General features: G+C 43.9%; 1 long non-coding RNA gene across 2 annotated transcripts in view; it reads left to right on the top strand.

Moving 5' to 3' along the window:
• The first annotated feature begins 3,083 nt into the window (after positions 1 to 3,083).
• Positions 3,084 to 18,167, top strand: part of LOC136014296 (uncharacterized) — a 33,213-nt gene continuing 18,129 nt past the window's right edge. Inside the window, exons 1-5 of one of the 2 annotated variants that reach the window (XR_010612615.1) lie at positions 3,084 to 3,168; positions 6,280 to 6,392; positions 6,510 to 6,737; positions 7,477 to 7,541; positions 8,863 to 8,996. This is a non-coding gene — a long non-coding RNA (uncharacterized LOC136014296). The remainder of the gene's footprint in view (positions 3,169 to 6,279; positions 6,393 to 6,509; positions 6,738 to 7,476; positions 7,542 to 8,862; positions 8,997 to 18,167) is intronic. The other variant, XR_010612616.1, reaches the window with a different exon arrangement.

Raw genomic sequence — 18,167 nt, forward strand, 5'->3', positions numbered from 1 at the left:
CAAGGATTATTGTTCTGCAGCTGTCAGATAAATCCCCACAGTAGCTAAACGCTGTCAGTGCTATTTGTTGGGTTAAATTTCACTTCTGTTGCAGTTATAGTCCTGTCAGTGGAGTGACTGAAGCTGTTAATTTGTCTTCTTTCAGTTAGGTTCTTCTAACATCTCCTTATTTGCTGCTTCCCTCTGGCATACATTTGTTACTTGGGAAACAACAGGCCCGTTGTTATGAGAGGAATTTGCCTGTCACCCACAACTGCTGTACAAAGTATGTTTATACAGCATTTTGGAATTTACACAGTGGTTTGGGAAATGTGTAGGCATTCAGATGATTGTTCTTATGACCACACATATGATGCCGTGTAAGTATTTTAGGTGCTAAACATGTGCAACAGACAAAGTTTATTTTCTGTTATTCTTAACTGTAAATGCCATTAGCTGGAGTCTCAGCTGGTGATAGATGCTGGCACCCCACTCCGGCTCTGCTGGTGCTGCGAGAAGTAACTGTTTGCACAACAGAAGTTTCAAGTCTCGCTAGGAGGGTGACAGCGGCACACAGGCTTCAGCTGACTGTCCCCAAAGCCTGTTTCCAACATAGGGCTGCAGTCCAGCCCCATACAGAGTGTGGTCGTGGTGTGCAGCAGACAAGGACATGGTAGTGATGGGGCTGAAGAGCAGGCAGGCCACCATCAGCACTTGTCCTTTCAGTAGCCAGCAAGAAGGACAGCATGGTGAGAATGCAAGCACCCAGAGTCGCAGGTGAGGAACAGAGGTATTGTATGGTTAAAAGGGATTTTGTACTGCCTAGGACAGCAGTGGTGTTAAAAATGGCATCTAGCCCTCAGCCCCAAGCTTTCCCTTCCAGTGACCATTTCCCTGCCATCTGCTGAGTTGAATCCCATGTAAGCCTGGACACATGCATTATTCCTCCATGTTACACAGACACCTCAGCTTGTTTCCTCTCTGTTTCTGTCTCTCTCCAAGAGACACCTGCACCAGCAAGCACATAAATGCAGGATGCTCTTTGCAGCTCCTGCATGATGTAGCCAGTGGCATTGGTCACCTGGGAAAGGTTGGTGGGTCAAACCTTGCATTCACTGGCACGGCACTGTTCCCCATGGCTGCCCTGTAAACCAAACAGTAGATGCTTGTTATTTCAGGAGTATCAGTCTCATGAGGGCTGTTGCGGGGGTGGAAAGAGCAGGACTGAACTCCTGCATCTGCTGACATGCAGGATGGGAGCATGGCTCTGCATCCCATCTCATCAAGCAGTATTATCCCTCCAGCATACTAGCCAGCTTGTTCAAATATACTGTGTTTTCGCTGTGTGCTGCCAGAGATGTAATCACTTGCTAATTGAGAAATGTTTTATTGATGCTTATTTCTGCCTCTGTTTTCCTTCTAACATGCAGCACACCATGGTAACTTGGCGTGTCAGGAGGGGCAAGTCTCAGAAAAGATGTTCACAGGTAGGTGTTTGTTTTGTACCTGCTGGTCACTTACACCTAGCTTTTTCCTTGCAGACTGCAGTGTAGGCATATGCAGCTCAAAATAACCAGCTAGGAATAAAGGCACTAGCTACTTTAATTTGATCTGCTTTCTTTAGTTTTTTTACAATGTACACTGCTCCTGAATGAATGCTTCTTGACTGGAAAAAGCACTTGACTGGAAACAGCTCCACATGTATCTTACCTAGTTTTTAGCCTGCCTCTCTGCTTTTATCCAAGAGAAAACAGTTCATTGTAAAACCAGAAGAAAATGACTTCTATGGGACTGCTACCCCTCAGAAAGCCAGGAGACATAGTGGAGATTACCAATCTATAGCATTATTTTTGCTATTAGCCTTTTGCAACAGTGCACTGCATAGCCAAGCCACCCCCTTTAGATGATATGGCCCAAACTACCAGGATTTGTTAATTCAATTTGTTGATGCCAAGAGCTTCCCTAATTTAGCTGCTTGAATCTTTTTGATAACTGTTTTTTACAAGACCTCTCTAACCATTTATTCAGATCATCTTTCAGAGCAGCAGCAAAGGGTTGGCCACTCAGATACCAGACCTTGTAACAGATTAGGTGGTCATCTCATGTGACTCCTGATGGAAAAAGTAACCGCAATGAAGGCAAAGTTAATGATCACAGGGAAGAAACTGTTGTTCCATTTGGTGACCCCTCATGATCTTTATTTGTCTGTCAGACTTTGATCAGACACTGCACTTCTTTATCCTTCAGAGAAAAACAGTTGCTCTGATGGCATCCGGTACCTGAGAAAGCTGCAGTAGTTGATGGCCTCCCTGGAAAGGTATTACAAAATGAAGGTCTTAAGACCTCAGCACTTAGGAAAGAGTAATCCAAATCAGTTTCTGTTTATAAATATTTCCTAACTAGAAATCAACTTAGGTTTCACTAGTGAAAACTCTCAAAGCGTGCGCTTGATATAAAGGTTTTGCAGTCCTGATTAGCCCCATTTCTTGAGTCAAGGTCTGAAGTGATCAAAGCTTGACCAATTTACAAGAAATGGCTTGGCTGACATGAATTACTTTAAAATGTTATAGTGGTTTTCAGAGAGGAGCAGCTTGATAGGAGGTTTATCTTGAGCTTGAAATGAGCAATTATGTATAGAAAGCATACGAATTATTTATTTTTAACTGACATCCTGCTTTTCCTATATGTGGCTGCAGGAAAAGCCTGTCTGGAAAGACACAACACTGATGGCATTGGGAACAAGGTATATTACCGTTATCCCCACTAGGACTTGGACATTAGGTCTGTAGAAAAAATCTACTGCTTTTTTTCCTTTTCCTTGTTTCCTTTGGTGATAAAAAAAGTGAGAATATGGACATGCTATAGAGTCAGAAACATTTCCTTTATGGGTGAAAAGAGGAACAAATGAGTTCAGAGAAAAGCAAGGACTCCCTAACCTCGTATTTTCCATAGTGCACTACTGCAGGAATTAAAATGAATGCTAGATGGGGAATGGAAAAGTTTGCTGCTGCTAACACTGAGGTGATACTGCTCTATGTAACTACAAAAGTAAGGACCGTTTCCATTTTGTTCCATGTGTTTGTTTTGCCTGCACTTTCCAGACTCATCGCTCAGGCATCTGCACGTGCTTGGTCACTGAGAAATGAAAAAGAGTAGGAAATAAACTTTATCTGCTCTTCTGTCTCTCTGGTATGTGTCCGTTGCAGCAGGTATGTGCAATTCTGTATGACTAAAATCAGGTCTTAATATTTGAACAATAATTAAAATTGTCCTGCTACGTTGGCATTCACAAGTCTCTGTTCAACAAAACGCCTATACGCCCGTTTAAACTCGTCAGTGAAGCACTGAAGCGTAAGTTTAATGGTATCCACATTCCATTAGCTTAATGGTCTTTAAACCCCCATTGAGAATCAGATGCACACCGAAGGATGTCCTGAAGATCACTGGCTTGCATACGGACTCAGGAGCCTGGGAGCTGGGGGAGACCCACTTGCCAGGTAGTCATCTTCTGTCAGTAGCAGTGATTCAGAGTCACGACTGTTAACATGGAAAGGCTGGGTGGTCAACCCCATGTAGCAAAAGGCTGTGCAGAGTGAGGTAGGTGAGCACGTGGCTTCTGAGACCAGGATCTGGTGACTGGATGGCTGGGGGGAGATCTTACTTGCGATTGAAGAGGAAATTGAGTCAAAGGCATTGCTAGGAAGCTCTTGGCAGCTTTCCCAACAACATTACTTGAGAGGCTCTGCTGTTAACTGCAAAACTCTCCAGCCCAAAGCCAGGCTGAAAGAGTATCATTATTTATCTCAAGCAGGGGCGACTGTATTTGGAGGCACTTAGGAAACACCCCTCCCACAGGCAGGGTAGGAGCCCTTGAGGACTCCATCCAGCCCATCACCAGTCACTCCAGGTGCTTTACTCTTCTCTGCAGCAGGGCAGAATCCCTCCTGGAGCACCGTTGTACATCCCTGTGGAGGCAATGGAGCTTTGTCATTTTTCAGTAGCTGAAGATATGCCCTGAGGGAAATGTGATGAATGTACACAACATGCAAGGCAGGAAGGAGGAGGGCTTTTGGTACAAAAGGAACCTTAACTTTACCACGTTTTCAATTAAAAACAAGAAGGGTGGAAAATGGAGACATGAGGGGAAATTGCCTGCTGATTACAAATGCAAATGGAGAATCCAAAAAAAACAGACTTTACAAGAGAGTTATGAAGAGGTTACCATAAAGTTTCTCTTCACCTTTTGACCCATCCTATGAGTCACTCCAAGATAAGACTGAGCAGAACACTGTCATATGGAAAACTAAGCAAAGGAGGTCTTCTCCTAAATAAATAAGCACTTTACCCCAGGGGAATTACAGAAATGTAAAGTTGATCTCTTTTTCCTTCATATCGTTTAGCTTTGTGTTTCTGGGCATTGCTTTATGCACTTGAAGTGCTGGGAAAAAAAACCTAGGCTTGAGCTCAAGGCCTGGTAAGTACAAAGACTAAAGTGCACTGCAACTTATGTTCTCTGTCCTTAGTCAGAGGAACCTTGACAGAACCTTGTCAGGTGCAGGAAAAGTTAATTATCTATACAACCATCCTGTCTCCACTTGGGGTCCATCAAACAGCAAGAAACTTCTATGGAAATAATCCCATGACCTGCAGGGAATTTTCTAATGGACCAACTGAAACACCTGGAAATCTCTTGAAGCCTGTGGTGAGATCTGGTCCGTGTTCTGTTACTGATGCTGGGTGATTGCTCTGCTTGTCAATAGGCAAACTTCTGAGCTAATGATAGCCTATGCTTATATTTGGGTTTACAGCAGTCAAGCACAGAGTAGTGGAAGGCAGAGCAGAGCAGAGATAAAACTGGCTTCTTTCCAGGTGGGTTTTGCAGACAGCTACTCTGCTAGCAAAACTGAGCTAATTTCCAGTTACTGGAGGGTGTAGATCTGCATAACACCATTGTGACCCACCACAAAGCTGTAGCTGTGATTGCTGTTGGACAGCCCTAATTGAAGTCACAGCCCACTGAGTGTAAGGGCTTTTTAAAATGTCTTGAGCTGGTGCTGACATGCATTTGGCTAGGGTTTTATCTGATCCACTGGATTTTGACATATAAGATTGGATTGCCCTCTTTTGGTACTGAAGAGCCCCCTGATGAAGCATCACATTCCTGTCTCTAATCTGTCTGCTAAGCAAGGGCTCAGCCCTCAAGCGACTGTCATCCTGCTTGTCCCAGCAGGGACAGGGAGGGAGTGTGCACAGCTGAGTGCTGCGAAACCATGCTGTGAGGAAATGCTGAAGTTTGCTGCATAAAGGTATTTTTGGAACACCACTTCTTCATAAAGGATCAGTGATAATGAACCCAGATGAAAGAACCAGCTACTAAATGCAAACAAATGGTGTTTCCACGTGCTCACAGTAATTTCTCTAATGCAGTGCCTGATACCTGAGGAATGGGTGGCATGCAAGGATAAGAAATGTTCTGGTTTTATTTTTAGTGATGCTATTTTTCATACAAGGAGTTTAGGTTTATCTGCTCTGACACTACCATTTGACAAATTTCAGTTCATGAATTTTGTTTGGATTGGGAGAAGGACTTCTGCACTTTCTCGTGTTAAAATTGGCATTCATCACTTTGAAAAAAAAGAAACTGTATGAGTAAAAGTCTGCCAATGAAAATCTCAGTGACTTCCCTCTTCCACCACCTCTTCTCTCCTTCAGCTCAGCCCCTTGCAGGTAGCTCCCTGCTTTCCCTCCAGAAACCTGACAGCCATCACACTTTGCAGTTGATGTGATGCTGGTTGCCACCACACCATTGAATCTGCCTGTGCATCTGACTCAGGTCTTCTCTTCTGCGCTGTTTAGAAAGTATCCTCTCTGGGATCAATGCCTGGAACAAGGAAACCTTGCTTGGCAGAACTTTGGTAAATAAACAAATAAACAAACAAATGGAAGTAATGGCAATAACTATGGCAGCAGCAACAGATAAGCCAGGTTATTGATTTCACTCTTTCATGAATACAGCTGTTTGGAGTTGAATCTCTTACAGTCAATCCACTTAAGAAAATACATGCAGAGGTCTAAGGTACTTGCCTATCAGCTGTGTCGTGGTAACTGTCGTCATAACATGACAGGCAAAATAAATCGTCTTTATACAGTTCCAGGAGGAAAATGTCTAGGATAAATGTCACCACCTTGCAATTCCTGCAGGTTTGCATTGGGCACGTGCCACTGCTCAGCCCACTCAGGGAGTCCTGTGGATCTGTCACGATGTGCATGAGGCTCAAATTTACCCACCTTTCATTGCAGCTGGTCACAGACTCGGACCAGAACAAGGTGTCATTATCTACCTGGGATGGCTCTGTGCACCACAATGACAGAATCCCCTCAGAAGTTCTCTGTGTGGCATTTTGAACTTACAGGTGAGCCTGTGGGGTTTTTCCCAAATATTTTATCCAATCTAAAGACAAATGGCAGAAAAGTTTTCCAAAGTTTCACCATAAATGCCCCCAAAGGTTCTTTTTTTGTTGTTTTGACAGGAGAGAAACAAGCTACAGGATCCTTCACAGACCTATAGGGCCAATTTCAATCTCAGTGTGAGGCCATCTCCACAAGCAGATGTTTAATTTATTGCACTAAAATGCTGGAATGTCACGTTTGAGGCTGGCTCTTGGACTAATATGTGAAAGTTGAGAAGAACCCAACCAAAACACCACAAACCCAAAGGAAACATCTTGTTTTGCTGTCAACAGCCTGACAGATAACAGGTGAGGCCCCATTTTCCCTACAGGCTATTGGAGAGTAACTTGATCAAGGCATATGAGATAAATGGAGACGACACAGTCATGCTGGGACAGGAAACACGCCTCCAGCAGTGGCAACAGAGTGTGTATATGTTTCCTAAGGAAATCGCAAGGGTCTTGTTGTCTCAAAATGCAGCTTTCTGCTTCAAAGGCTGTTGTGAGCAAGCGTGAACATGCTGTGTCTTTTCTGTCTCAGCCAATGACTGTGGTGGGAAACCAGGACAGTGGCTCATGTAAGGCAGTGAAAATAGTTCTGTTTTAGGGAAATCTAATGGGTTTAAATTACTTTTTGTAGTAATAAAGCTGAAAACACAATTCTGTTTGAAACTTCTAATAAGGAACCACAAGAGAGCCAAAGGTGTTTTCCCAAGTGATTGCTGTCCTTACCAGGAGCCCACAAAGTGGGATCCTGTCTACTCCAGGTTCCTGTCTCCTCTGGCTCAGGCAGGAGAATAAGTGATAATTATGAGGCTATTCTGGGGTTACAGCTTTTCTCCAGCAAAAATTCCATCCTGGACTGAAGACAAGGTTGGCCAACACCAATGGGCTTCTGCAAAGACATCTGATTTTCAACAAAAGAGCATCTTTGACCAAAAAAGGTTCTTTTTGAAAGCATTTTCTTGGGTCAGGTGCTTTTGCACTGTGTCCAAATGTCCATGGTACCAAGTGCATTTGTAGTACTCAAATATTCTGTGTTTTTCAGTTCAAGATCTGAAAACAGTGTTTTAAACTTACAAAATACAAAGGAGATCCTGCTCCTGCAGCCAGGTAAGCCTACAGTGGAGAGCTGGTTTGAACGTTTTAGTGGCAGTCTTTACTTCGCATCCAGATACTGTTTCGATGGTGAAAATGTTTTGCAAGGACATAGTGTTTGCAAAAGTATTCTTGCGGCAGTGGCTCATGAAGCATTGAGAGAAAGGTAAATAACACGGGGACAGGAGCTATGACTTTTTTCTGCTTTGTGAAAGTGTTTTGGCTTTTTCCAAGTCTGAAAAAAAACCAGCTTTAGGCTCCCTCCTGAGTCTGCCCCGTAACAGTATAATTTCCTGCCAAGTCTGATAACAGTGCTGACCAGCTGCCCTTGTTTCTTCAGCACTTTGGTGGATCCTTGAGAAAACTGTGGAACGGACTATGAAAAGGAATAGCGCAGCCCATGCAAATCCCCTAAAAGCCCTCCTCTTTCATGTCATGTTCAATTAATTTTATCCAGCTGTGACAGTTCTGTTTACAGTGTGCCATAGGTATTTTCACTGATGATATACAAGTGCCCCAGAGTTTTCCTGCTGCTTTCAGCCCTGGAAGCCTGTGTCAAGGGTGCATAGGCAGAGGAATTCTTCATCTTCCTGAAAAATATTATGTGGTCAGTGGGATGCAGAGACTATGTCAGCAATGTCTCTTTAGAGCTTCTTGTAGCTATTGGAAGGACTCCGCATAGACTGGAACAAGGGTCTTGCAATTCTTCCAGGCTAAGTTAAAAGCTGTTTTCAGACTCAGGAAAACAACAGCTACCTTCAAGTGAGGATCACAACTTGTTCTTCCCAAATATACAGGATGAGGGGCACCTACTGAAAAATAAGAAACAATTCAGACATAGTTTTCAGCTTACCATTTTTAATGTTGAAGGAGCTTGACCCTATCACATATACTAATAGACTAGGAAGGTTCAGTACTGAGACTTGAACTAATATAGAAAGACAGAAAAGCTGCCTGCCTACTGCATGCAGCCTGGGCACTAAAGCAGGGTGAGGCCATCACTGCTCACCCCCCCCCCCCCAAGGCTGCTCCTGTGAGACCCCATGCTTCCCCCTACTCTCACTGCTGGGGGTGCCAACCCACAGCAGCTCTGCAGAACAATAGCAATGTAAAGCAGCTGCGAACTGAGACATAGCTCCTCCATGCCTCTGTCCCACATCCTCAGCCTGCCCTTTCCTCTCCCTGCCTGCAAAGCCAAGAGTCCAGCCACTGGGGATCTGGAGCCTCCGCTAAATGCATGTGAAATAGTCTTCAGCTGGATCGAACGGAAATGTGGCGCTGGCCCCAGGCTTGGAATGGTGCATATACAGAGAAGCTTTTCTCCTCTCTTTGCTAGGAACTGGTTTACAACAGTGAAGTGTGGTGATTGCCTGGCAAGTTGATCCCATTGTAAGAGCTCATCAGGCATTGCTTTCAGCACCAGCAGAAGATGCTTGACATAATCATTACTGCACACAGGTACAGTTACAGGTAACTGCTCTGGCAGAGTTTCTCTTATCAGCCCATCCTGAAAACCATTTTGAAAACCAGGAAAACAAGTGGTAAAGGAATAAGTTCTCATGAGCACTTTCCATCCACCCAAGGACAAAAGCAAGGCAAAGGAGCTGTGAATCAGTCCCCAGCATGCTCCTATGCCACTGCAGAGTTCTCATATGAAGGGCAGGAGACAGTCTTTGGTCAAGAAGAAGACTGCTCCCTCCCTTGAGGTCACAGGAATGGGGACATCCACATCTAACTGAGGTGTCTATATAGATGTGTGGGATGGAGCTCTAGCTTCAAGACTTGAACAATTTGGGGCATCTCAAACCTCTGCCATAGAAGTAAACATGAGCATTTCTTAGCTCTGTTGCCTATTGGTAAGATCATTTTTTCATTCTGCTTGAGGATTGGTGTATTTCAGAAAAATCACAGCAGTTACCTTACATTAACCATCATATGATCTGTAGGCAGACATGACTTTTGGGATTTGTACTGGAAGAGGGACTTCTCTCTCTGTCAGAGAGGAAGATGTGTCCCTAGTCCTAATTCCAAGATCCAGAACACTCTTTCTATGAACTTTATTGTGGTAAAAGTCTGCTCACCATGAAAGGAAAGGTCCCACACGTTATCTGTGCTTTGCACAGACACTGTTATTCCAGGTAGCAGGAGCTTTCCTCTGGAATGAAATGCAACGGTGTAATTCTTTTCATACACCACGTGTGCTGTCTCTCACTTCAAGGATTTCATTGTGCCTTGCAAATGTCAATTGCTTAAGGCACACAGCTCAAATAGGCATAATTTATCGCTTTTCATGATATTTATTACCGAGTGGAACCCAGGTGTTCTGGGGTAGAAACCCTTCCTCCTCAGCAAGCAGCACTCCCAGGCCCTCGGGGAGAGAAAATTCTCTTCAAAATGATTCCCAGGAATTCATTTCCTCAGCCTGTGATTAGGTTTTCCTTGATTCTGAGCTATGGTGTTTTACATTTGTGCAGCTGGGCATACATCTGAGTTCTGGGTGTGTGGATGCTCAAACTGACAATCCTGACCAGACTTCTTCCAAAATTGCCATGAGGCCCACTTCTCACAAAGGGGCACTGCCTGTTCACAGAGAGAGCCTGAACTTAGCCGGGAACAGAAATAAACAGCAGCCATAGGAGACTTCCTAGGAAGTATGAGTGCTGTCAATGCAAAGCAAGCATGGCTACTCTTACTGCACACACCTCTCACAAGGTTGCCTGCCTACATACAGAGGTTGTGACATGAGTTTTTACTTGTTTGCCAACTTCACATCCACTGGCATATTTTTCAGTCTTTTGTTTAGTCCATAGTAAACGTGAAGTGATAAAGGATGATTTTAATACTTGAGAGTGAATATTGCACCTGTATTTGACTTTGAAAAATTTCTAGGCTACTTTAATCTCCCGTTTCAACCCACCCATGTGAGTAAGATTTGATAACCCCCCCCCCCGCCCCGAGCCTTTAAAATTGCATTGGTTTTACTCTTGTAGCTTTTATAATTCTTTCATAGAAGTAGGATAACCAACTGCTTTAAAACCAAAGTTTTCTACACAACTGGTTGTAGTCATCCTTTAAAATAAATACTGAGCAGTCCTGGTTGAAACCTGGGCAGCCCATGTTCCAAGAAGTGCCAGTGCAGCAAGTCACAGTTTATAAATCTGTTAGTATTACTGACAGCAACATTTATCCTATAACACTTGCCAAGATGAATACGAAGCATCAGAGACTAAGTTATACTTATGACCATCTTTTCCTTATCTGGTTGAGTTTCAATGTAGTATCTGGAAACATACAGTTTTCTATTATTTGACCTCTGTTATGTTAAGTAGATATGGGATAGCATCAGTGTTTTGGTGGTGTTTTAGCAAGGGACCAGGGATTTGGGAGCAATTAAAAGAAAATTCATGTTGAATGGATGTATATAAATATGTTTTCCTGAGGTTTAGGTTTTTAACTGTTTTCCAGGTCTTCTGTCTTTAATAAATGGCTTCATTTTGTTGCAGTTCTCCCTATGAGATCATCTACATTTGAACCAAAGTACTGAAATGTCTTTTGACCAAGATGACTATTTTGAGATAGATTTACAGAGCACATTGACAGAAGCATGCTCTTAACTTGGGTTTTGGCACTGTAGCATGTTCATGGAGAGGAGAGAAGCAGAAAAGTTTCCACATCAGTACTGGCAAAAGTTTTCTGTGGACTAGCAAAGAACCAGGGCTAGAATATGTCCTCTCAAGAGGTAGCTTAAGGCAGAGCTTTAGGGCTTGCCTGGCTCCACCTTTTAGTGCTGGCGGGTGACTTGGTGTCCCTGCTCCCCAAAAGAAGGTGTCTGTAAGTGGAATACTTTGCCTGTGTAGCAGTAAAGAAAGGTTCTATGTGATGACAGCCTTGGGGAGCAAAAATAGACGTTAGGTCCAAGACAGGCTTAGGAAATCTCCAAGTGGTTCACAACTGGCTGGCATTTGTAAAACAAGAAAGAACAGCTGCAATGTGAGACTTGAGCTTGTACAGTCGGTGTGGCAGAAGGGGTAAAGACAATGGTGGGGCTAAGAGTATCTGTATCAGTATAAATTACACCTCTTGCTTTCTGTAAATAAATTACACGGCAGTAAATGCATCCCTGTGGAAGGCTGTACTGCTTTAAGTGCACTATTATACTTCAAAATATGCTGGTCTTGCCTGCAGAAAAGGGTTCAGCCTCAGCAGGCAGAGAATTGACATGAGTAGCTTTGTGGACTCCTTGCTTTGCTTGGGTACCGTGATCCTGTCACACCCTCCTGAACCTGGTCACCTTCCCTGTGCAGGCCAGGTCTGATCCTGCTGGGACTTCCAGCACCTTATCTTCCTGGTGTGAAGCTAGCTGTACCCCAGACTGCTCTGGCTGATAGCTAGCCATGTGGAAATAATCATCTACTACTACTAGCTAGGGACCAGGTTAGGAAAGCTAAGGCCCAGTTAGAATTAAACTTGGCTAGGGACGTGAAAGATAACAGCAAGGGATTCTTTAGGTACATTGCAAATAAAAGACACACTAGGGACAATGTGGGCTCTCTCCAGAAGCTCTTGGGAGAACTGGCTACCCTGGGTTTGGAGAAGGCTGAGGTTCTGAATTACTTCTTTGCCTCGGTTTTCACTGGCAAAGGCTCTGACCACACCACCTAAGTCTTGGAAGGCAGACACAGGGACTGTGAGAATGAAGACCTTGGGCCCACTGTAGGAGAGGATCTGGTTCGAGACCATCTTAATAACCTGAATGAGCACAAGTCCATGGGACCTGATGAAATCCATCCGCGGGTCCTGAAGGAGCTGGTGAATGAAGTTGCTAAGCCACTGGCCATCGTATTTGAAAAATCATGGCAGTCAGGTGAAGTTCCCGATGACTGGAAAAAGGGAAATATAACCCCCATTTTCAAGAAGGGGAAAATGGAAGACCCAGGGAATTACAGGCCAGTCAGTCTCACCTCTGTGCCTGGCAAAATCTTGGAGCACATTCTCCTGGAAGGCATGCTAAGGCACATGAAAAACAACAAGGTGCTTGGTGACAGCCAGCATGGCTTCACTAAGGGGAAATCCTGCCTGACCAATTTGGTGGCCTTCTATGATGGGGCTATGGAACTGATGGAAGAACAGTTGATGTCATCTACCTGGACTTGTGCAAAGCGTTTGACACTGTCCCACATGACATCCTTCTCTCTAGATTGGAGAGATAACAATTTGATGGATGGACCACTCAGTGGATAAAGAACTGGCTGGACGGCCACACGCAAAGAGTTGTGGTCAATGGCTCAATGTCCGGTTGGAGACCAGTAATGAGTGGTGTCCCTCAGGGATCGGTGTTGGGACCGATCTTGTTCAACATCTTTGTCAGTGACACAGACTGTGGTATTGAATGCGCCCTCAGCAAGTTTGCCGATGACACCAAGCTGTGTGGTTTGGTTGATACGCTGGAGGGAAGGGATGCCATCCAGAGGGACCTCAACACACTTGTGAGGTGGGCTGATGCCAGCCTCATGAAGTTTAACTATGACAAGTACAGGGTCCTACACCTAGGTCGGAGCAATCCCAGGCACAGCTACAGGTTGGGCAGAGAAGAGATTCAGAGCAGCCCTGTGGAGAAGGACCTGGAGGTGTTGGTAGATGAGAAAATGAACATGAGCCGGCTGCAGTGTGCGCTCGCAGCCCAGAAAGCCAACCGTATCCTGGGCTGCATTAGAATGAGCGTGACCAGCAGGTCAAAGGAGGTGATCCTGCCCCTCTACTCTGCTCTTGTGAGACCTCACCTAGAGTATTGTGTGCAGTTCTGGTGTCCTCAACATAAAAAGGACATGGAACTGCTGGAACAAGTCCAGAGGAGGGCCACGAGGATGATCAGGGGACTGGAGCACCCCCCGTATGAAGACAGGCTGAGGAAGTTGGGGCTGTTCAGCCTGGAGAAGAGAAGGCTGCGTGGGGACCTCATAGCAGCCTTCCGGTATCTGGAAGGGGGCCCATAGGGATGCTGGGAAGGGACTCTTCGTCAGGGACTGTAGTGACAGGACAAGGGGTAATGGGTTAAAACTTAAACAGGGGAAGTTTAGATTGGATATAAGGCAGAAGTTTTTTACTGTGAGGGTGGTGAGGCACTGGAATCGGTTGCCCAGAGAAGTTGTGAATGCTCCATCCCTGGCAGTGTTTAAGGCCAGGTTAGACAGAGCCTTGTGTGGGATGGTTTAGTGTGAGGTGTCCCTGCCTATGGCAGGGGGCTTGGAACTTGATGATCTTAAGGTCCTTTCCAACCCTAACTGTTCTATGATTCTACAAGCAAGAACTGCTGTTCAATACCTAAATTAAAGCAAACTAGCTTTCCTTGTTAGAAATACTCAAGGCTCAACCCTTATCAGGCTAGGCTTAAGGTGAGTGCTGAAAAGGACAGAATTATTCAGAGGTGGTGGAAAATAGTGCTGTGACACTTTTTTCTCTCTGGCACAGAGCCACACAGAGACTAAAGTGGCTCTCAGCACTAATCAGGAGAGCTGGTGGACCTCCTCTCACACATCTGCTATCTCCCTCATCTGTACCATGCTGGAGCTGCAGCTGCTGGAGCATACTTTGTTATGCCAGCCATGATTTGCCAGTGATGAGCAAAATACAGCCACCTTTAGTACAGTTTTTCTGGTTTCAATGCAGGATAGAGCCCTTGGTCTACTCTCACGATTGGCCTACAACATTAGGATCTCACAAAGATTTTACCTGGCCTGCTTCAGATTCAACCGAAAGCACTGACTGCTGAAGGGACAGCCACTGGTCATGTTAAAACAGCAATGGGAAGTGGTGCACCATACAAAAGGGAGACTTCCACAATCTGTGCTTAGAAAGGAGAGTAAATCTTAAAAAAAAAAGGTGTTTAAACGGTTTTTCACTGATAGGTGCTAAAGTCCTGACTCATTCCCACAGTGTCTTAAATCGATCATGACTTCCTGTGGGCAGAATGTGTCATATGCAGGTCATTGCTTCACTGAATTTCAAAGCCTTGTATTAGCTGAAAAGAAAGATTTTTGAATTGCAGTTTATCTGCAGACCATTCAGGACTTTGGAGAAAAGTGTCATGGGAAAAAAATCTGTCTTTTTATATGTTGCTTTCTGTTGGCACAGAAAACCGCAATTTAGGGCCTGCTACAAACATGCTTGCCAATGTTTGTCATTCAGAAAGCAATAGATTTCGGTCAGTTTTGGTCCATCACTGAGACACATCTCACTCCTCACTTGTATTAGGAACAGTATATCCTGTGTGGCAGTACACAAATGAGAAAGCAGAGGCATGAGAGCTCCTAGGTGGGTCAGTGGTAGAGACATGAACTGGTCAGAAAATGGGAAGCCACAAGCAGGTCTTCGAGGTCCTGAGTAGGCATAGGCAGGGAAAGGGTACAATAGTGAACCTATGAAAAGAAGATGAAAGGAGATAAGCTTGGGTAGAGGTGACCATGGGAAGGGAGTGCTTTAAGCAACCTGGGGAGCAGAGCTCCCAGCAGTTACCCCATAGAACATGAGGAGGCAGGTGGTAAAAAGTGGAGGCAGCTGTCTGCCCCTAGAAGAGCTGGAGCTGGCAGGTCAGCAAGCATATTCAAACTCCCCATTTCCCTAAGGATGAGCTTTGATCCTGTGCTGTTGAAGGCTTAGTATTGGTTATCAAGTGAAAAGCAGGCCAGAAGCGTACAGCTTTATTGACTCCTGTGAAAACATTCACACAGGCCAGATTTCATTCTTCTTTCTTGGAAACAACTCGGATCAGACCTCTTCAATTTATACAGTGTCTCCATTCCTGACGTGTCCTGTGGCAGGGAGTATCAGCTTGCTTGGCCTCATGAGACCAGGGGTTAGCTGTGTTTTGCTTCTTAAAGAAAGCCAAGTCGTATAGTTCATATTTTAACTTTCAGCTCTGCACATAAAGACCAGCTATATATGTTCAGGCATATCAGTCCCAGCAGTTGTGCATGATAATAAGGAAAAGGAAGGGACCAGCAATCGGTCTGCCAGGGAACAGTTCCTACATAAGAAAATCCTGGTGCTAAAGCCACTGAGAATTGTAGCATTACCCACTCTAAGAAGAAAAGAGGGTGATTTTCTTCTTTTTTGTGCAAAAACAAGAGGAGAGTAAATAACATATTTTGTCACATATCCCAAAGCTGGGGTTTAAACTGTGATCCTCACAGTATTCGCCACATGTACAATCCTGTTAATGTGACAAAGCACAGGATTACTGCAACATTCATAGGGACTGGATGACTGCACCCAACCTGGGGTTGCATGCTGGATGTTGTAGTACTGGCTTCATGGAGTAAGATATATTTAAGTGACTATGTCCAAGCTTGACATGCTGCCATTGCATAGCAACATTTTAAGAAGAGCAGGAATTAGTTCTACCAGTTTGTTAAATGCAAGAACTCTCTAACCCTTTCTTGTGAAATATTTGAGAAAAGGGAGCTTGTGTCTCAGGTGTCTAACACAGTAAAACCCAATACATTAAAACAAAGGAGGACAGGTACAGCAGTACTTGGATAAATAGGGCTTTTGGTGAATTAAGAGTTTTCACTGCTATTGCACATCAAGGAAACATTACAATCCACAGTTCTGTGGCTGGATAATATGTTTTAATCTGAAAGGGTCAAATAGGCAATACAACTTTATATTAGTTGCAGACAGAGCTGCTGAAACCCTTAGAGATTCCTTGTTCCTGGAACACGGTTTCAACACTTTGCCCTTTCATCTGTTTAATCAAGTGTCTACTTGTTCTTTTGGATCTCTGTAAAAATGCAGCCACACATTCCTCATTGTTAGAAGAAACTTGACTCACCTGCCCCAGAAAGGTAACTTCTGGATTTCTTTAAATGATTCAAAAGAAATTGAATCTATTTCTTGACTGAGATGTTCAGTGCTTAACTAGAAAAAGACATCAGGAAGAACTTTGCAGTATTATAGACAGTGAAGCTTTCAAACAGTGAAGCTTTTGCCATGGACCCCGTACGGTTTCCATTGCTGCAGGTCTGTAGGAAGAGATTAGACAAGTCCCAGACAGCAGTTACTTAGTTCTTCTACACAAGGGTAGGAAATGGAGTGGACAGTCATTCTGTTCTTAATTTTGGGAGAGGAACACATGTTCAGCCAGGAACAAATAGGACAGAGATTTCATGTGTTGTTCTCATCAATGATCTCATTGCTGAAAAGGTCCTGAATAAGCAAGAGGATTATTTAAATGATTGTAAAACATAACTTTAAAGTAGCTGATCTAAGTCAGTAAGTATTCATTAAAAGTTGCTAGAATGCACTTTGTGTGATGGGATCCTCAGGGATATTTTGCTTGCATGCTTGGTTAAGCATCCTAGATGCTAAATAGGCATTTGGGTGGGTTGAATTAAAAGTCATGAAGTATGGTGAGGTTAGGAAAGTATTGGGCCACATTTTATGAAATAAGCCTGAAGTTTATGTAAGTGGCCAGCTAATCTGAGGGAGCAATTCATCAGGTTTTTCCTTTGCCTTTCTGCTATGTCCATATGTGAGGGAAAATGACTGATGTGATCCAGATGGATTGAGTGTCCTAGTCAGATTATCCCTGTGGACGCTCTTCACTTGCACTCCTCAGTCAAAAAAAAGTCAACTGGCACACCCTATTGCATGCAGAAAAGAAGGCAAATGTATGTAGGTCATCTATATTTGAATGTTTTTCTGAACCAAAAATAGGTGACATGATAGGTGACATTTGTAGGTAGATATAACATTCGAATATTGGCTGTGATCCCTAAGAAAAAGAGAGATTTGTGATTTCCTATTCTTGCTAAATACTTGAAATGCTAAAAAAATGGCACTTCAAACAATTATTTATGGGTAGCTCATTTTCCCTTTTCTCTGTCTCTCCAATCAAAACTGTGCACAAGCCTGAGAAGGCAGCTGCCTGAAGAGGTATTTTCATACAAATTTCCTATAGCCCCATCCCTCAGATTTTACCTTGCTTTTTGTGCTGAATGGACTGTTGTTCCCTCCACAAGGGCGGGTGCAGACCATTGGACCTTCAAGTGATGGAAACCCACTTGCCTCTGTAGCTTAGATCGTAGCTATAGCATTTCACGCTAGTAAAGGAGGCATTGCATTTATACTACATATAAAAAATAGAGAGAAAAATTAAACAGTCTGTGCTTGTATTTGAGCCTCTGTCTCACAACGAACGGAACCTTGACAACCTGAAATTCTCTAACGTTGTCTAAACGGGCACATTTCTCCTCACTTGGTGCCTAATTACAGTGCTGGGACTGAGCAGAGAGGTTCTTCTGCTCCTCTGGGGAAGCTGCCTGTCTGGCTTAGCTGGGAGGAAGACCAGGCTGATCTCTACAATCTCCTTTCAAAGGAGAGCACCCTGGAAATGATGAGGGTTGACCTAAAATTACATACATTTGTTTTGCTATTTCTGCCTTGTCATTCATCGAGGAGGACACTGTTAAAAGCAGTTGCTCCAGACTTGTTAGGACCACTGGCAGAGATGCTGAATTGCTATATGTTTCTCTGGTAAAGTAGAATTCTAATCAAAAGCAACAGCAACTATTATTGATGATAATACCTTTTTCTTTTGGTGTAGTTATGCAAAATACCTATTTATAGATGAGGATTAAGAGG

The sequence above is a fragment of the Lathamus discolor genome, chromosome 5 (assembly GCF_037157495.1).
Source record: "Lathamus discolor isolate bLatDis1 chromosome 5, bLatDis1.hap1, whole genome shotgun sequence".
NCBI classification, from domain to species: domain Eukaryota; kingdom Metazoa; phylum Chordata; class Aves; order Psittaciformes; family Psittacidae; genus Lathamus; species Lathamus discolor.